Source organism: Callithrix jacchus, chromosome X (genome assembly GCF_049354715.1).
Source record: "Callithrix jacchus isolate 240 chromosome X, calJac240_pri, whole genome shotgun sequence".
NCBI classification, from domain to species: Eukaryota; Metazoa; Chordata; class Mammalia; order Primates; family Cebidae; genus Callithrix; species Callithrix jacchus.
This window is the reverse complement of record NC_133524.1, coordinates 99044487-99065927: the sequence shown is the minus strand read 5'-3', so window position 1 is coordinate 99065927 and position 21441 is coordinate 99044487. Positions and strand designations below refer to the sequence as shown.

The 21441-nt window shown below is 39.4% G+C and overlaps 1 protein-coding gene across 50 annotated transcripts in view; it reads right to left on the bottom strand.

Moving 5' to 3' along the window:
* RAB40AL (RAB40A like) overlaps positions 1–21441 on the bottom strand; it is a 145942-nt gene that overhangs the window by 32118 nt on the left and 92383 nt on the right. For 18 of the 50 annotated variants that reach the window (XM_078363819.1, XM_078363774.1, XM_078363786.1 and 15 more), the window contains 4 exons: positions 10405–10619; positions 9025–9215; positions 5660–5742; positions 4721–4863 (listed from right to left, as the gene is read on the bottom strand). The gene's annotated coding sequence lies outside the window, so the exon portion shown is untranslated. Of the gene's footprint in view, positions 1–4720; positions 4864–5659; positions 5743–7790; positions 7928–9024; positions 9216–10404; positions 10620–12897; positions 12961–19255; positions 19364–19764; positions 19886–21441 lie in introns of all 50 variants that reach the window. The other 32 variants (XM_078363787.1, XM_078363808.1, XM_078363795.1 and 29 more) reach the window with 9 other exon arrangements.

The following is a 21441-nucleotide window of genomic DNA, read 5'->3' as shown; positions in this document are numbered from 1 at the left end:
AAATGCAAAAGAACGGAAATCATAACAAACAGTCTCTTAGACTACAGGGCAATCAAATTAGAAATCAGAATTAAGAAACTATCTCAGAACCACACAACTTCATGGAAACTGAACAACCTGCTCCTGAGTGTCAACTGGATAAACAATGAAATGAAGACAGAAATAAAGATGTTCTTTGAAACCGATGAGAACAAAGACACAACATACCAGAATCTCTAGGACACATTTAAAGCAGTACCTGGAGGGAAATTTATAGCAATAAATGCCCACCAGAGAAGCAAGGAAAGATCTGAAATCAAAACCCTATCATAAAAATTTAAAGAGCTAGAGGAGCAAGATAATAAAAACTCAAAAGCTAGCAGAAGACAAGAAATAACTAAAATCAGAGCAAAACTGAAGGATACAGAGATCATTCAAACCCATTCAAAAAATCAATAAATCTAGGAGCTGGTTTTTTGAAAAGATCAACAAAATAGACAGACCGCTAGCCAGATTAATAAAAAAGAAAAGGGAGGAAAATCAAATAGACGAAATAAAAAATGTAAAAGGGGATATCACCACCAATTCCACAGAAATACAAACTACCATCAGAGATTACTACAAACAACTCTATGCACATAAACCAGTAAACCTGGAAGAAATGGATAAATTCCTGGACACTTGCGCCCTCCCAAGCCTAAACCAGGAAGAAGTTGAAACCTTGAGGCAGCAATTAATAGCCTACCAACCAAAAAAAGTCCAGGTCCAGAGGGGTTCACAGCTGAATTCTACCAGATGTACAAGGAGGAGGTGTTATCATTCCTTCTGAAACTATTCCAAACAATACAAAAAGAGGGAATCCTTCCCAAATCATTTTATGAGACCAACATCATCCTGATACTAAAACCCGGCAGAGACACAACAAAAAAAGAAAACTTCAGGCCATTATCTATGATGAACATCGATGCAAAAATCTTCAATAAAATACTGGCAAACCAATTGCAACAGCACACCAGAAAGCTTATCCATGATGATCAAGTAGACTTCATCCCGGGGATGCAAGGCTGTTTCAACATAAGCAAGTCTATAAATGTAATCCACCACATAAACAGAACCAAAAACAAAAACAACATTATTATCTCAATAGATGCAGAGAAGGCCTTTGACAAAATTCAGCAGCCCTTTATGCTAAAAACTCTCAATAAAATAGGTATTGAAGGAACATATCTCAAAATAATAAAAGCTATTTACAACAAACCTACAGCCAATATCATACTGAGTGGAAAAAAACTGGAAGCATTCCCTTTGAAATCCAGCACTAGACAAAGATGTCCTCTCTCACCACTACTATTCAATATAGTATTGGAAGTTCTAGCCAGAGCAATTAGGCAAGAAATAAAAATAAAGTGTATTCAATTAGGAAAGGAGGAAGTCAAATTGTCTCTATTTGCAGACAACATGATTGTATATTTAGAAGACCCTAACATCTCAGTCCAAAATCTCCTTAAACTGAGAAGCAATTTCAGCAAAGTCTCAGGATACAAAATCAATGTGCAGAAATCACAAGCACACCAATAACAGACTAACAGAGAGCCAAATCATGAGTGAACTCCCATTCACAATTGCTACAAAGAGAATAAAATACCTAGGAATACAACTAACAAAGGATGTAAAGGACCTCTTCAAGGAGAACTACAAACCACTGCTCAAGGAACTAAGAGAGGATACAAACAGATGGAGAAACATTCTATGCTCATGGTTAGGAAGAATCAATATTGTGAAAATGGCCATACTGCCCAAAGTAATGTACAGATTCAATGCTATTCCCATCAAGCTACCAATGACCTTCTTCACAGAACTGGAAAAAACCACCTTAGACTTCATATGGAACGAAAAGACAGCCCACAAAGCCAGGCGAACCCTAAGGAAAAAAAACAAAGCCAGAGGCATCATGCTACCTGATTTCAAACTATACTACAAGGCTACAGTAATCAAAACAGCATGGTACTGGTACCAAAACAGAGACATAGACCAATGGAACAGAACAGAGGCCTTGGAGGCAATGCCACACATCTACAACCATGTAATCTTTGACGAACCTGACAAAAACAGACAACGGGGAAAGGCCTCCATGTTTAATAAATTGTGTTGGGAAAACTGGTTAGCAATGTACAGAAAGCAGAAACTGGACCCCTTCCTGTCACTTTACACTAAAATTAACTCCAGATGGATTAAAAATTTAAACACAAAACCTAACACCATAAAAACCCTAGAAGAAAACCTAGGCAAAACCATCCAGGACACAGGGATAGGCAAGGACTTCATGATTAAAACACCAAAAGCAATGAAAACAAAAGCCAAGGTAGACAAATGGGACCTAATTAAACTCCAGAGCTTCTGTATAGCAAAAGAAACAATCAGAGTGAACCGGCAACCAACAGAATGGGAAAAAATTTTTGCGATCTACCCATCTGAAAAGGGCTAATATCTAGAATCTACAAATAACTAAAACAGGTATACAAGAATAAAACAAACCCATTCAAAAGTGGGTGAAGGATATGCACAGATACTTCTCAAAAGAAGACATATATAAGGCCAACAAACATATACAAAAATGCTCATCATCACTGGTCATTAGAGAAATGCAAATCAAAACCACATTGAGGTATCATCTCACGCCAGTTAGAATGGCGATCATTAAAAAATCTGGAGACAACAGATGCTGGAGAAGATGTGGAGAAATAGGAACACTTTTACACTGTTGGTGCAAATGTAAATCAGTTCAACCATTGTGGAAGACAGTGTGGCGATTCCTCAAGGACCTAGAAATAGAAATTCCATTTGACCCAGCAATACCATTACTGGGTATATACCCAAAGGACTATAAGTCGTTCTATTATAAAGACACATGCACACATATGTTCACTGTGTACAATAGCAAAGACCTGGAACCAACCCAAATTCCCATGGATGATAGACTGAAGAAGAAAAATGTGGCACATATACACCATGGAATACTATGCAGCCATAAAAAACGATGAGTTCATGTCCTTTGTAGTGACTTGGATGAATCTGGAGAACATCATTCTCAGCAAACTGACACAAGAACAGAAAACCAAACTCCACGTGTTCTCACTCATAGGTGGGTGTTGAACAATGAGAATATGTGGACTCAGGGAGCGGAGCATCACACACTGGGGTCAGTTGGGAGGGGCTAGGGGAGGAACAATTGGGGGTGGGGAGAGATAACCTGGGGAGAAATGCCAGATATAGATGAAGGGGGAATGGAGCCAGCAAATCACCTGGTTATGTATGCACCTATGCAACAACACTGCATGATCTGCACATGTACCCCAGAACCTAAAGTACAATAAAAAAAAAAAAGAATGCGACTTCAGGAGGAAGGCATAAATCTACTGCCAGATGGGAGCCTGTGGGACCTGGGGTTAAAGAAAAACTAAAGTAGGTGTAAGATTAACCTGGATTAATTTTATGGCTATGTTTTTCTTGGAAATATTTCTTAAGTAACATATTTTAGGAGCTACACTTTTATCATAAATGCATTCCATGCTTGTCCTTGAAAATATTTAATACTGAGTCAAGTGTAAAAATTAAAAAATATTAATACCCAGTGTTAAAGCAAACTAAATATGACCTGAGAAGGACTACTTCTATATTTGAGTCCTTGTGGATCAACTGTAGCCTAGCTTAATAGTCAGACAAAATTGAAAACATAACTTAGGAGTATGTGCCTGTTAACAATAGCTAAGACTTAGCCAATCCCAGAGGCCATACTTTAGCCATTCGTATACCGCTGAGTGTTCAAACTGTTTTCAAATAAGGCAAATGCCAAGCTGTAATCAATCCAGCCATTCTGTACCTCACTTCCAATTTCTGTACATAATTTCCCTTTTTTTGTCTATAAATCTTTTCCCACCATGTGGCTATGCTGGAGTCTCCATGAATCTGCTGTGATTCTGGGTGTTGCTTGATTCATCAATTGCTCATTGTTCAAACTCCTTTAAATTTAATCTGGCTGAAGTTTTTCTTTTATTGTCAGTATTCCTATCCTTATTGAAATTTACATCATGCTATTTAACTGTTGCTTTTTGTACATGTATATAAGCAAACGTAATGGATAAACATACTGTCATCACACTATATATGGAATTTGGTATTCTAGGTTTCTATTTTCATTTCTACTTTTATCCGAACTTTTATATAAAGTACTAATATGTGGATGAATCATTCTGATTAAATGACAAGATATTAATCTAACTTTGCCTTTTAATGAACTTTACCAGCTAACTCAACCCCAATTTTTGAACAATGCATCTGATTGGAAATACCATATCTATACCGCATATTACATGTTATATATATATGGGTCTGTTCATGAGCTTTCTACATTCTTTAATCTGTACGTCAAAGACTCCATCAGCTATAAAAACAATGTTTCATGGAACACTGCAATACTTGACAGTGTAATCCTAACTCCTATCATTCACCCTTTGGATGAATGGTACAATAATAATATTAAAATAAACAATAATAAAAATGCCAACGATTATAGGATACATGGTAGATATACTATTTACTCTAGATTATGCAACCAGCAAGTAGTAGTTCCCAGATTCAAATACAAGCCCTTCTCACGCCAAAGCCCACACAGCTAACCACTGTTCCTACATTGAATATCCTTCTGTGTTAGACTAGAAGCCAACAAAAGAACAGGACTCACCCCAGGTCCTGTGGGGTGAGTTTACTGGTCTGTCAACTGGGATTCAGGTTCAGTGACCCCCATCTTCTGTCCAGCTACTATTCTTTGCTCTTCTTTAATATTCCTTCTTGCTGGGGCTCAATGAATTCATTCACCATGTCACACTAGAATGAAAATAGGAGACCAGAAAGTACACGGAATCAAAAGAATAATGAGAAAGAACAACATTCACTGCTTGTTGCTATGCTTCCAGATCATCTCTGTTTCAAATCTTTTATTTTATACAGCACAGATAATATTTTCTTCTGGGGCCAGTAATCTCTATGAATGTATCCCCAAAGATACAATTAAAAAAGACAAAAGGCGTAAACACAAGGCCATTCATGGTAGAACAATTCATAACAGGACGAGACTAGAAATGAGACAGATGTCCACCACAAGGAATTGATTAAATAATCTAAGGTACATCTACATCCCAGAGTTCTATGTAGGTAAAACAAGCAATGAGAACTCCCCCTTCTACTCCTTCATAATGATTTCCAGCATATATTGTTAAGTGAAGAAAGCAAGGTTCAGAAAAATGTGTTGAGCCACTGCTGTCCAATATAGTAGGTATTGTCCACATATGGCAATTTAAATTTAAGTTGATTAAACTTGCATGAAACTAAAAGTTCAGTTCCTCAGTCACATTCATCACGTTTCAGGTATTCAACTGCCACAGTTGCCAGTAGCTACTGTGTTGAACAATGTAGACAGTATATTTTCATCTCTGCAGAAATTAAAATGATTTTTCTGTTATTCGCACATACAGCTTTCTATTCAGCATAGAAAGAGGCTGAACTATCTAGTGGCCTTCTGTACCCCTTTAAACTGGAATGCCTCCTTTTTCAATCCAGAGTTCCAGAAAGCTCTGTAGGGCGTACATGGGCCACAGCCCCTCCCTCCCACCTTCCTGCTCACCGATGTTCAAGCTGTAGTTAAAGCTTCTGTCACGAGGGGGCACCATCGTACCACCATTATCAAACTCTTCTGCAAGGACGTGTCTACAAGGAGCAAAAAACACAATACTTCCCTTAAATCACAGCTTACAGAATGATTCATTCTGTCAAAAAAATGTAAGTGTAAAAGAAGACTGTAAATACATATACTGGGGGCATCTACAGGATGAAACACCAGATAGGTCTAACACTCCTTGGCTGTTGCTGGAAGACAGAACCTTAGGGGAGCATCAGGGTAGGTGAGAGGTGACTGAGAGAGGATGAGGGCACAAGGGGCAGGTATGGATGGCTGTGCCTATAGTGTCCTGGAGAGGGGATGAGTAGGAGACGGTGGCAGAAGGTCCAGGAAGCCTGTACAGGGGTGGGATAATGGAGAGTGAACGCCCTGCTCTCCGGAAGGGACCCTCCTATAGTGTGGAAACCTCAACCTACACTGAGAAGGGAAGAAATGAATCAACGAATGCAATGGTAGATTTGGGTTTGACAGCAAATGGAACCACTTTAATATATACAGAATACTCCAAATAGAACTGGTATCTCCATGAACAAAGCATGTTATAACATCTGTTACTCTTTGTAAAATGTACTGTTTTCATTAAAAAAAAATGTGAAGATGGCTGTGATGTTTCCTAGTGGCCAGAGCCAGGATTGCAACTCTGAGAGCTGACTGGTGAGCTCAGCAGGGGAAAGGGAGGGATTGGGGTTGGGAGGTTGATTAATGGGATTGGCCAGTTTTCCGGAATTTTTGACGTGCCTACAGGAATCCCTTTGTGTTCATCATTTTTCTGGGTTATAAAAAAAGGACATTTTTGGGGATATCTAAATCTGAGATTGGAAGTACAGTGTCAGTCTGAGCTGAGGATAATGCTGCAATCATGAACTGTATTTGAGGTGGTAGAGGTAGAGGAGCTAGAACACACACACACACACGTGTGTGAGTCAGTTTGTTTTTTAAAAATCTACTTTATTTCCCCAGGAAATTAAATAAATGAATGCTTAAAGGAATGTATGTACACCATACTCTTGTTAGTATGTTCACAGCACATTGTTTTTAATATTTCATAAAAATACTTTTTCCTGAATATAAAATGTAAAACAATATACAAAACACATTTATGAATTGAAATTAACCTGTATCTCTCACTGGACCAGCTCACAACCCCTGACTCCCAGGTGTCTGCTGTGCATAGAATGGTGTATACTGTGAAATGTGACTCCAAAGGTGAGATGCACACAAATATGTTCACCTACACACGCACGTAAGTCTGTTCCAAAGGTCAAATCACATCCTCATCTTTTGCAACCTATCTTTTCCACTTAATATTCTTCTCAGGATTTATATTTGCATCTTACTAGCTTTTGTGGTTTTGGCATAGTTCGTGTGTTTATTGTTCACGCATCTAATTGACATTGGTTGAAATTATTTGCAAAACTCTTTGTTAGTGTGCTTTACAAAGCATGAATTCCAACCCAATATCTCAGCTCTAGTTTGCAAGAATTTTTCCAGAGTTTTTACACAATTCTTCCTTCTTTTTTTATTTAGAATTTTTCAGTTTAAATAATCTTCTGACTTAAAACCAGATGGATCATAATTCTTTTTTTAAAAAATGTTTTAACTGCCTTGGAACATGTAATGGCAGTGCCCAGGGAGATTAGATCATTCCGAGCCCAGGATGCACACAGACAAACAGGGGAAAACTTCAGAATAATTCAGAATTACCTGCTAATCAAGACACAACAAAGGTATTTCCCTGATCTACAGAAACTCCCATAAAGTACCCTGATCTGAATAACAATCATAATTCAGTGGTTATTCTTGTGGGTAACTTGAATAGCTGTTGAGATTAAAGGAGATAAAATATAGAGTGCATTTGCCTAAAGTAGTTGTGATGGTTAACACTGTCAACCTGATTGGACTGAAGGATACAAAATATGCATCCTGGGTGTGTCTGTATGGGTGCTGCCAAAAGAGATTAACATCTGAGTCAGTGGGCTGGGGAAGGCAGATCCACCCTTTATCTGGTGGGCACAATCTAATCTGCTTCCAGCGAATATAAAGCAGGCAGAAAAATGTGAAAAAGAGACAGGCCTACCCTTTTAGCATACATCTTTCTTCCATGCTGGATGCTTCCTGCCCTTGAACACTGGACTCCAAGTTCTTCAGTTTTGGGACTCAGACTGGCTCTCCTTGCTCCTCAGTTTGCAGACAGCCTATTGTGGGACCTTGTAACTGTGTAAATTAATACTTAATAAACTCCCAGCCGGGTGCAGTGGCTCACGCCTGTAATCCCAGCACTTTGGGAGGCCAAGGTGGGTGGATCATGAGGTCAGGAGATTGAGACCATCCTGGCCAACATGGTGAAACACCATCTCTACTAAAAATACAAAAATGAGATGGGCATGGTGGCATGTGCCTGTAGTCCCAGCTACTCAGGAGGCTGAGGCAGGAGAATCGCTTGAACCCAGGAGGCGGAGGCTGCAGTGAGCCAAGATTGCACCACTGCACTCCAGCCTGGGTGACAGAGCAAGACTCTGTTGAAAAAATAAACTCCCATATATATATACAGATGGAAAGATATAAATATAGATAGATATAGATAGATACATATATACACTCACCTGTCTCAAGGCCAACACTTGAGCTTCTGCCTGAGCCCGCTCACCACTTTAGGCATCAGCCAATTCATGTGTCCCTACACACAGGTCTCTTGACAGAAAGGATGGGATCTCACCTCTGTCATTTTCACCCAGAAAAGTTGTTGAGTAAAGACTCATGGGGTCACAATAGCAGGAGGGTGGAATCTCACCATTTCTCAAGCCCAGAAGCCCATATTCTAAAAGGGAGGCTACTCTGGGTCCTCTAGGGAGGGTGAGGGATGGAATTTCATTCAAATCCTGCCACTTATCTGGAGAGGTGTCTTAGGCTCTGTGAGCCTGAGCTTAGTCATCTGTGAAATGGGACTGATACCATCCTTACAGAGTTGTCTGATGGGTAAATGAGGAAATCTCTTGAGAGAACATGGCATTGAGTGGGACTTCAATGGCCTTTAAATGGGACACAGCACTAGGCAACGGCTGTGCCTCAGTGCTAAGGCAGGCATTATGAAAAATCATTTCTCATTGCTCCCCCTTTATGAGAACACAGACATCTAGTTGAAGAAAGCAGATGTCCCTGTGATATGCCTTGAGTTCAAAGTTTTGTAGACAGCAGTCTCTCTACTTCATGGGTGTTATCAGAGCCTCATAAGAGCTGTTCAACGTCATGCTTCTCAGCCAATCCAAATTTAGTTTCCTAAACTGGGAAGACAGGCATGTCTTTGAACTTACCTGTTCAGCTCAGAGATATCACCAGGGATGTAAGGTTTCGTGTTTGCCCAGTGGTTGCTCCTGGACTTCTTGGTATGTTAATATATTTATTGGAATATTCTAGACCTGTCCCAAAATCACCAGTGCAGGGGTTTTCAGACCGTGCATTAAGCAGCTACATCACATCAGAATTTCAGCCATCTGCTGCCTCCCTGAGAGATAAAAATACAAGAGTTACTAGCATTTCTTCACACAAAATGTCTATTCTTTCATTAGGTAATAATTACATATGTATTGAACTCAAAACCCATTCTATTCCTTTGAAGGTGACTTATGAGCTCTAATATGATATAAAAGCATAAGGGAAATAAATATGTGGGCAATTTCAAGGGTTAATTCTGAAATAACTTTTTTCACATGAACTTTTAACTTGGTCAAGTTCAAGAAGTTGAAGATTTAAAAAAAAATTCCTCTTTGGACCCCCTCATCACCCATTCAGCTACAGGCTACAGATCTCCCTGTCTCTGTCTGTCCCTCCCTTTTCCTTCTTCTCCTCATATTTGAAGTACCAAAAAGAGTTTTCCACATCCTCTGTTAATATTTTTCACTTCCCACTCATCATCCCATTGCCCTATGTCTTCTGTTTCTGGATTGCAATGAATGTTTTTTCAAAGTCACAATCCACCCATTTCTTACTAGTTCCAGGTTTCATATAAATATATTAACATAGTGAATATTACTTTTAATGAGCTCCTAAAGTATGCATGCCTGCAGATTGCTTCTTTCACCTACCAACAGAGCTTTCACATTTTCCCAGGCTCTAGAGCATGGTGCACTGGACATAAGTCCAACTTGTTCCACTCCCTAAATGTTCAGTCTTAAGTCCTTATTCTCTCTATCCCTCAGTTTCCATCTGTAAAATGGAATTTTGCATGAGTATTTAACTCATAAGTGTGTTCTGGGCACTGAATTATCCAATACATTAAAAGCATATAGTCATGAAAAGTATTAGGATATTGGCCAGTGTTTATTCATAATCAATGATTATGAATAATCAGAGAGAGAAAGAACATGCAGGTGCTTAGTAATAATTCTAGAAGGAATAACAGAATTAGAAAAGCAACATTTGATAACTCTCATAGTTGTAAGTGATTCGGGTAAAAACAATAAATAAATGCTCAGTTTGTACCAGCAAATCTCACAGAGGTCACTGAGTCATCATGGTAACCATGCTTGCCCAGAAAAGCTGTGAAAAAACTGAATAAGCACCTGATTGTATTCCTAATATACACTTATAACTAAATAGGACTCATATGATGCATGGTAATTTACCTCAACTATCCCTTACAATAAACATTGCTGGCAGCTTCAGTGATATATACATTCATAATACATACATACCCACATACATACATGCTTGATCTCTCTCACCATTCCAGATCCCAGGAATTCATTGATGTAGATTTACTGAGTGGGTGGGTGGACAGGTAAAAAATTAGAACCTGGCCAGGCGTGGTGACTTATGCCTGTAATCTCAACATTTTGGGAGGCTGAGGTGGGAGGGTCACTTGAGTCCAGGAGTTTGACATCAGCCTGGGAAACATGAGACTCTGTCTCTACAAAAAATAAATAAATAAATAAATAAAGAATAAGTTAGTCAGGTGTGGTGGTATGCACCTGGAGTTCCAGCTTCTTAGGAGTATTGCCTGAACTTGGGAGGCCAAGGCTGCCATGACCACACCACTTTATTTAAGCCTGGGCAAGATGCTGTCAAAAAAACCAAAAACCAAAAAGCAAGAAAACAAAAAAATCCCTGCAAACCTTGCATTTCAACAGATTTATTTTTAGCACACATATAAAGTTGAAAGCTACTAAACTATGCTCTTTTAATGATTAATTTTTCTGGAGATGACCCCTGTAGAGTATCTCTGAGACATCTTTCAAATACTTTTTCCATAAGAAAATAACCTGTGCTTTCAACCAAAAAAAATTCTGCTATTATTAATTATTTGGCTGCTGAGAAAATATAATAGTTCAGAGAAAATATAATAATTAGGCATTGTATTTAAAAATAATGCCATTTACAGTAGCTTCAAAAAGTATGAAATATTTATAGATCATCTACCCACAATCGTACAACACCTGTACACTGAACATTACAAAACACTGCTGAGAAAATTAAAGGAGACTTAAATAAATGGAAGAAATTCTGTGTTTATGGATCAGAAGACTTAGTATTGTTAAGATATCAATTCTCCCGGATCTGATCTATAAATTTAATATAAATTCAATAAAACTTTTACCAAACTTTTAAAAAGGAAACCGACAGGTTGATTCTAACATTCATGTGAAAGTTTAATAGATCTAGCTGATACAAACAACTTTGAAAAAAAGGTCAAAGTTAGAGAACAAACACTACCTGACTTCAAGACTCTTTACAAATCTACAGTAATCAAGACAGTGCGCTGTCGGCATCAAGGTAGAAAAACAAATCAAAGAGACAGAATAAGGAATCCAAGACAGACCAAATCTACACGGATAATTGTTTTCGACAAAGATGCAAAGGCAATTCAGTGGAGAAAGATAGTATTTTTCAACAAATTGTGCTGGGAGAAGTGGTTAGCCATATTCACAAATACAAACAGTGATCCAAATATCACACTATATGCAAAAGTCAACTCAAAGTGGATCATATATATGCTTATATACACACATATATACATGTATACATATGTGTACGTATATGCATACATATGCATATATACACACATATACTCATACATGTATATAAGTATACATATATACATATGTATATGTGTTTATATATGTATATGTAAGTGTGTACATATATATATACACACACATCTATATTTGTGTATATATATACATGTATATATGTGTGTATATATACATATATGTGTGTGTGTGTATATATGTTTATATAACCTAAAACTGTAAGACTTCTACCAGAAACACAGGAGAAAATCCTTGTGACTTTGGGCTAGGTAAAGACTTCATTAGTGAGACAAAACTACAATCTGTAGGTGAAGAAATCAATAAATTAGACTTCCTGAAAGTTAAAAACTTTGCTCTTCCAAAGACACTGTTGACAAGCTCTTGGCTGGGAGAAAATAGAAACTATATATCTGGCAAAGGACTTATATCCAGAATACAGAAAATCTCACAAAACTTCTTAAGAAGAAAACAGACACTCCAATAAATAAATGGACAGAAGAATTGAAAAGACACTCCACTACAGAAAATATACAGATGCCAAATAAGCACATGGAAAGATATTCAACATCATTAATAATTAGGGAAAGCAAATGAAAAGTATAGTGAGACACTATTACATTCCAGAAGAATGATCAAAATTTAAAAGACTGACCATACCAATCACTGGTAACTTTCTGGAAGCTAAAACCCTCATACACTGCTGGTTGGAATGAAAAATGGTACAACCACTTTGAAAACAGTTTGGCTGTTTGGAGATTCCTTACAATGTTAATCTTACCTCTACCACATGATCCAGGCACTGAGCTCCTAAGTATTGACCCTTGAAAGATAACACATATTTTCCCAAAAAGACTTCTTCACAAATGTTCATAGCAGCTTTATATACAAGAGCCTCAAATTAAAAACCAAAATGTCCATAGACAAATGGATGGATAATGAAATGTTTGCTGTAGTTGTATACTGGAATAGTATTTAGCAATCAAAAAGAATGAACTATATCAATAGATAAATGCAATAAAGTAGATAAATATAAAAATAAGTAGAGTGAATGAAAAAAGCCGGGTGTTGATTTAAAAAAAAGAAACCACTTCTATATTCCATTTAAATATATTTCTGTACATGTAAAGTAATATATTGTGACAGACATGCTGTGTTTACCTGGGAGCAAGGCAGTGGGAAAGACAGGTAGGCCAGGTACTACAGAACTGAAATTGTGATGCCCTGGGAAATAATAATGGTATTTAGAAAAATCTAGTTATCTTAGAGGACATAGCTGGATATCATTATAGTAGGGCAAACTACATTGCAAGTGTTAATTTGGAAAATGCCAAATTCTTGTACCTCTCATTTTAATATTTTTAGGTAGCACTTAATTAATTTTTGGCTTCTTAGAAAATTTAATTACAGAATAGACAAAAAATATGGAAACCATGGAAGAATGCATACTATGATCACAAATTGCTAGGAAGATCTTCTAACCTTCTAACTGTATAGTTCAGCACCCATCTGAGAAATACACGGGCATCACTGATAAGTATTTGTAAAGGCAGAAAACATATGTAAATTTGTTGCAAATACATGTTAAACATCAAGTTCCTTCCTCGAGTGAACAATTCATTGCTTTATGATAAAGTAAGGCATCTCTTAGATGGGAATCAAGGTTACTACAAAGAGTAGTTTCTCATCTTCTGGACTATATTGTGAACCTCACAATATAGTGGACTATATTCCACAACGTGCTTTTGTTCAGATCTGTGAACTCATTAGAATCAGGCATCATATCTCACCAGTGAGGAAGTGCCAAGGGTCTCTTGAGGACTTCTCCCCTTCAAATCTGGAGTAGAAGCTTCAGCACCCATCATGTCCCAGATCCTCACAACTAACCTCCTTCAGACACTTAATATAAGTTTAGTCACATGCATAAAGAGTTACACAGGGAGAAAGAGAATCCAGCCATTATTGTACATTCTTGGAGTAACTCTGTGCCTGGTACCATACTAGGCACTGGGTTAGTGACCAATGACACTGATAAAATTGGGTAGTGATCATATCCAGAAGGTACAATGGGTTTCTCACCAGGGCCTTTTTCTTCCTTCCTTATCTCCCCCCTAAAAACAAATCTGAAAAGGAAGAAAAACAGGCCTGAATTTACATACACATTCCTGATTCCACAATGACTACAGGGCTATGGTCTTGTACCTTTTTTATCACCGTAAGTTCCAGGAATTCTATGTGTGAGCATAATTATCCCCATTATACAGAATGGGATGCTAAGCTCAGTCTTTGCCTGTATCATCCTCCCACAACCCTCCCTTACATGGGAAGTAGCCCTGAGATACCTTGGAGCAGGATACCACACTCCCTGAGACCAGGAGGGACCCACCTCTTTTTCTCACCAGACAGCCAGGGCACCGAGTCCCAAAGCAAGAACAAGGAGGCTTGGTTGGGATCCCTTGTCTTCCCACACTCCAGGGCAGTTCAGTCCTACATCTTCAGCTGAGTCTCAAACACCTGAAGGCAATCCTGTTTTTTTCACCAGGCCATGTAGGTCTCTATTGAAAAGTCGTCACAGTCACCCTTATGACGTCTGGTTTTTATGGCAACTGAGATGTACAGGCTTGTCCTCAACACTGGAAATGCCTCCTACCCACCGGAAATGCCTCCTACACACCGCCCTCTGTCCTCTTGCCTTTCTTGGAAAGCAAAAACCCTTCACTCTTCAGACCACCACCTGAGAAAGCTTACTAATAAAAGGAACTAGACTGGGACCCAGGTAACTGGTGGAACTCTGCCCTCTTTTGATAATAGGACAAAAGTCTGTGTTGTCAGGAATTTTGTTTGCTTTAAAAGTAACCTTGAGGGAGTATCTTCACGACATAGAGACCCAGGGAAGTATCCTAAGGCTCTTGACAAGGAGCTAGCCCTGAGGGGGAGAACATGTACAACTCACATACCATGCTAGGCAGTTAGGCATCTGTGGCAGAAAACTGAGAGACCGTTTATAATCATATGACTAAACAACCTAGGAACACCAAAATATGCCATTTAAGATATCTCTAAGTTATTTCAGGGAAGCAGGCTTGGAATAATATAGTCATTTAGTAGGCAAAAACCTAATCAATTGAATCATACAATGGTTTGTCTTGACAAAATCCTTATCCCCCATCCCAATATTTTATTCCATGTGAATGGGCATTCACAACCAAAACATTTCTAGCCTCTGTGCACACTCCTTTAGCAGGAAAAACATGCTGCTCAGCTGGAGTCCTTCCTTCAAATCTCTTGGTAGTAAGCTACCTTTCAGAGGTACTCACTCTGCTCTGCCAACAGGAGGGGATCTTACAATAGGCCCACAGATCTAGTCTTCTTTCTGTGCCTTGCTGGCTACTCAACTATTCCTATGGTCTTGCTTTACAATGCTTGAATATTTAAGGCCTCCTGCCCCAAGAAATCCACTGCTCCAAGTCTTAGCACTAAACCAACTAAGATATATAATTTTTAAAACTACAAGGGCTTTATTTCTTATAAAAGTCATATTAGAGAATGTGACTTAGATTTGCTGTCACATGGGCTACAAATGAGCCCCAGAATCGACAGTATCCACCCAGCAGTGCTGCATTTGTGGGACAGTTACAAACGCCAAGAATTGCAATGCATAGCAGCCTGATGTCTCCTAAAGGAGTCCTGTTTATGTGTGTTCAAGAAAACTGACTTCCTCGCCAAGGGCTATCCCTGTAGCAGAAGAAAGTATTTCAGGACACTTTGCTGAAACACTAGTGAATATGAAGAAATACCCTTTGTTTGGAATGATTACTCATTAAGCCAACCTCTGAGGTTTTTCTTATGAAGTGGTTTATAGCAACACACTCTCAGTACTTTAATTTATGTGACTGTAGTAGAGGCTCATCTTATGGTATTATGTTTCAATTCAAATAGCAGTGGAAAAATTACACATTATAAAAATTTCCATTGGAAATCTCTTCAAGTAGGAATCAATGACATGTCCACAAATCTCTATCCACATATAAACTAATACTCACATTACAATCAAAATTATAACTAAGTTCCACCAAGCCTTCAAGAATAACAGAATCCCTTTCTTATTGAATAACAGATCATAGAAAAAGTGAGAGAGCTCACTAAAACCCTAATGTTTTGGATATCTATTTCTCCTTAAGCAATATCCCCAAAAATAGCCATTTATTATCGCTCAGGATTCTTTGTATTGACTGGGCTGAGCTAGGTGTTTTCTGCTTCATGGGGTATCTGTCATCTGGGGCTGTGTGGTCCACACATCTGAGACATCCAAGAGGCTCACTCACATGGATGATGACTGATGCTGGTATCTCCTGGGAGCTCAGCTAGGGTTTTTGCCTGTGACACCTTAGTTGGACAGTCCTCCATAGGTAGGGTAGCCAGATAAAACAGAAGATACTCACTTATATTTTATTCCAGATAAATAATGAATAATATTTTAGTGTGTGACGCTTATATTTATGTGTCAGGTTGGCTGGGCTAAAGTGAGGTTTGATGAGCTAAAGTACACAGATAGCTCATCAAACATTATTCTGGATGTTTCTTTGAGGATGTTTTTGAATGAAATTAAAATTTAAATTTCTGGACATTGTGTAAAGCAGATTATCATCTATACTGTGGATAGGCTTCATCTAATCAACTGGAAGTCTGCATAGAAAAAAACTGACCTCTCCTGAAGGGAGAGTTGCTGGTAGATGGTAGAAGGGAAGTTTGCTGGTAGATGGCTTTTGGAATTAAACTGCAACATTGGTTCTTCCTTGGTCTGCATTCTGCAAACAAACCCTGCAAATTTGGGCCTTCCAGCTATTGTGATCATGCTAGCCAATTCCTGAAAACAAATTATTCTCTTCCCAACCCCTCTATTTAGATAGATAGGTAAGATAAGGAGATACACACACACACACACACACACACACACACACACACACACACACACCGTATTGGATATGTGACTCTGGATGTGGCATGCAATATTATTTTATTTTAATTCAACTGGGCATCTCGTATTTTTATTTACCTTCTGACATGACATTTCCAATGAGGTAAGTCTAAGGAAAATAAGCAGGTAAGACAAAAAAAGGACAAAAGCTGGTAATACCTACTGTTGGTGAAATAAAGGGGAAACAGACTTTCAAATACACTGTTGGCACCACATTGATGTATCCATTTTCTGAGGCCCATATTATTACAGCTTAATGACTTGAATGTCATTTGTGCAGAAGTCCTGTTTCTACCAACCAGGGAGCTTCAGCTGAGGGTTTAGAAAAGGCACATCAAGGTGACTCTTATGTGCATCCTGGTTAAGAAGCCCTGGCTGTGGGGGCAGGTCAAATTAATAGATGAGTTTTCTGCTTCAGGGAGAAACGATAGCTCCTACTTACGGAGCAAAGCGTTTAGAGGGGCCCAGCTCTAGTTTCTTTATGTTAGCATCTGGATTTGATCTCATGACAGCCCTGCCAGTGAGGTTCCAGTATCCTCTCTTCTTCATGGATGTCTGTGACTAACGAAGCATGTGCTCCTAACCACAGAGCTGGATGGCAAAAAACTTGCTCAGCAAGCCCACTGCCAGAACCAGGCCTACTGCCAGAACCTCACAGCCTGGGCACCTTTAATTGCTGGTGGCAGATCTTTAGTATGAGGACACATACTGTCAAGGACTTTAATCTCTGTCCTCCTTGTGTTTACCCTTCCTGCATTTCCAGCAGAAAACCAGGCTTGGGCCTCTTGCCCCATGTCTCAGGGAAGGTTTATAGCAAGGCTGGAAGCAGAGGCAGTGTTCGCTTCATCCTGTGTGGAAACTTAAACTTAAGGAAAGGATTGGACTACTTGTACCTGGCAGGAAGGGGAAGGGTTCTAAGGACACAGAGAAAAGAGGAGAGAGATTTCTCTTGGATGGTGATGAGGTCAGAGTTCTACAGGTGCCTCTGGGAGTAGGAACCTGAGCATTGCTCTATATCAATGTTTGGAGAAGCTCTGTATATGGTTCATCAAGGCTCGGCATCCAGCCATGAGACAGATTCTCATGTTTGGTTGGAAGGATGGATAAGTCTGGGTCGGGAAGTGCGGTGGGGCTGAAGGTAGCAAACCAGCTAGGGAAATGGTCAGCTCAGCTCTCAGCGGTGGGGACACATGCGTGATAATGACTTGCCAGGCTGTATCGGGAAGATACATTTCCACAAATGGTTATTCTTTGTCAAAGAATAAAAAAAAAGTGAGTATTTTTAATATATACTGTCTAGTTGAAAGTTAAAATCTCTTAATATCCCAACCAACTATAAGATGAGAGCACTTGTTTCTCTAGATTTGTGCAATAATGGGCTTCCCAATGTTAATATTTGTGGATGTAATATCCTCTCATTGTAACGTTAGAATACTTTTCATTTTTCTCCATCTATTTCCACATAAATGGCATATTTCACATGTACATTTCTAAACACAAACTTAACAGTCCCACTTTATGCCTCAGAATCTGTCCTTGAATAGTCCTAGAGTTTGATGAGAAAATCTGATGAGTAAGTTTGTGTTTATGCTGTGTCCTGTTTAAATTGAAATTGTGGAGTCATAAGAATGACATGTTGCTTCAGGAGAACAAAATGGTAGACTGTCTTTGCAGAGACACTGGAGAACATATATGAGAGAAGCAAGCATGGCCCCATCAACTGCTGCTCTCTCAAATCTGCACTGCAGAGAGTCCCTGGCATGCGTGCAAGAATGGTCATGGCAGTGTGGCCAAAATATCAAAATAGCCCCAAAGTTACCTTATTAGAGACATCTCAGAAACATTTTCAGAAGAAATAAATTCAGTAAATGTTTGCTACAATTTGAATGTTTGACTCCTCCAAACTTCATGCTGAAATCTGATCCCTAATGTTGGAGGTGGGACTTAACAGGAGGTGTGTGGGTCATGGGAGTGGATCCTTCATGAACGTCTTGGTACCATCCTTGCTGTGATGAGTAAGTCCTTGCTCTATTAGTTCCCACAACAGCTTGTTGTTGAAGAGAGCCTAGTACCTCTCATCTCTCTTTCCCATCTTTTGCTATGTGGTCTCTGCACAAGCCAGCTCCCCTTGGCCTTCATCATGAGTGGAAGCTTCCTGAGGCCCTCATCAGAAGCAGATGCCCAATCTTGAACTTTCCAACCACCAGAATTTTAGCCACATAAAGTTTTTCTCTTTATAAGTTGTGAAGCCTCAGATATTCTGTTATAGCAATACTAAATGGACTAAGATAGTGGTACAAAAATATGCAGTTTATTCCATTTACCTATCAGGACAGCAGTGTGAAGGAAGTATGGTGAGTCCCATCTTGCAGACTCACCTCTGCAAGCTCTGGCTCACAGAGACTAAGACCCTCTCCAGATAAGTGGCAGAATGCCAATGGGATTCCATCTCTTACCCTTCCCCACAATGGAACCAGCAGCTTCCCATTTGGAAGATGACAATTTTATACTTCCCCAGTATTGTGCCCTAAGGGTACTCACTCAACAGCCCTTCACATTGAGGAAAAGGATGGTGGAAATGAAATCTTGACCTTTGGGCCATGAGGCATAGCTGCAGGGTCATATGGATTACCAGGTCTCTGAAGTTAACTGTAGGGTGAAATAAAGAAATGTAACCTCATGTGGAACAAGAAAGAACAGGGAAGAGAACAGAAAACAGCAGGTCCCTCAGGGATCACCTCTACCTTTCTCTGTCTTTGCTCCCTTCCCCACCTCATTTGTCCCCTGCTCTTTGTGACAGTATAGGATGTACACAGGTGTCCGAAGTACCCTGAGAAAGGATAGAAAGCTGGGAAGATCCAGATGATGAGACGGCTGGATCAGGCAACACAAGTCCTGGAGCCCATGCCCTGGGTGTTGGCTCACCCACCAGGTGCTCCACCTCTACCTGCTTCTGTGTGCCTCACCATCACTCTACCACACAGCAATGAAGCTCCCACATAACAGAAATATGCACTCTCCAAGGGAGGCTATCAGGGGAAGTGACTTACCCTGAGTCAAAAACGTTCCAGATTTATTGGTTTGGGTTTGGCACCAGGATGCAGAGAAATCTCTGGTCTCACTTGCTCCAGTGTCCTGAACAGCAGACAGTATGAGGTTTTCATCAAGCCCCTTGGGAGTGCAAAGGAAACATGCTTCTCTCAGGCAGACAAGGGGACAAGAAACATACAGGGACAGGAAAACCTGGGAAATGGGGTATATGGTGACTTCATTCCTTACCCCAAACTCCATTTATGGGGTCCGTGACTCAGTTGAACAGAAATGACGGACTCACCTTCTTCCCTTCCCCAGCACCATCAGGGCGCTCATTCCACCACACACAAATGACACTGAATCACCATAAAATTAGAAACATGGGAGTGTTTTCCTTCTCTCCACATACTCTCTAGTCACGTGGAAAATAGTTACTATACACTAGAGAAACTTGGCCAACCTCACCTTAGTTAAATGATGAAGTTCAACATCACCAGTGACATTAAGTAGTCATCCTAACTACCAGATATAATGTGACAGAAGGGCACTTCAGAAGGGTATTCTTTCTCAAAACACATAACCCTTGTCTAATCACAATAAGAACAACTGGCTAAGCCTATACTCCTCATAACTGTCAGGGTCATGAAAGTTACCTGGCAGTTCCTCAAGTGGATAAGCAGGGAGATACCAGCAATTTCACTCTTAGGTACATACTCAAGAGAAATGAAAACATAAGTCTACCTGAAAACTTAAACACAAATGTATGTTGAATCGCCATTCATATTAGCCAATAACTGGAAATAATCCAAATGGGGCCGGGCGCGGTGGCTCATGCCTGTAATCCCAGCACTTTGGGAGGCCGAGGCGGGTGGATCATGAGGTCAAGAGATCGAGACCATCCTGGTCAACGTGGTGAAACCCCGTCTCTATTAAAAATATAAAAAATTAGCTGGGCATGGTGGCGCGTGCCTGTAATCCCAGCTACTCAGGCGGCTGAGGCAGGAGAATTGCCTGAACCCAGGAGGTGGAGGTTGCAGTGAGCCAAGATCGTGCCACTGCACTCCAGCCTGGGTAACAAGAGTGAAACTCCGTCTCAAAAAACAAACAAACAAAAAAAAGAAATAATCCAAATGACCATCAACAGATAAATAAGTGAAAAATGTAGTCTATTCATACAAGATTTTTCAGTCATTAGAACGAATGACATTATGACACATGCTACACTATGGATGAACCTTGAGTATATATCGTAACAAGGTGAAGGAAGCCAAACAATAAAGCCCAAATATTGTATGATTCCATTTATATAAAGCATCTAAATAGGCAAATTCATAGACACAGAAAACATTTGTCATTGCCAAGGCTGAAGAAGGAATTAACTGTATTCAAACATGACAGGATTTTTGGAGGTAATGGAAATGTTTAAAGCTTGATTCTGGTGATGGTAGCACAACTTTACACATTTACTAAATTCATCAAATTTACCCTTAAAATGGGTAAATTTCATTATTTCTATGGCATATTGGAAGAAAGCTGTTTAAAAATGTGGTCTTCCGGTCTTCTGTTGTACCACAGTAATGACCAAACACTTTCATACAAAAGAATTGGCGCATGTTTTATATAAAAATGAATGCATATAAAAGAGTGTCTGTGTCCTAACCCTGCTGCCTCTGTCCTGTGTAACTCCAAGCAAT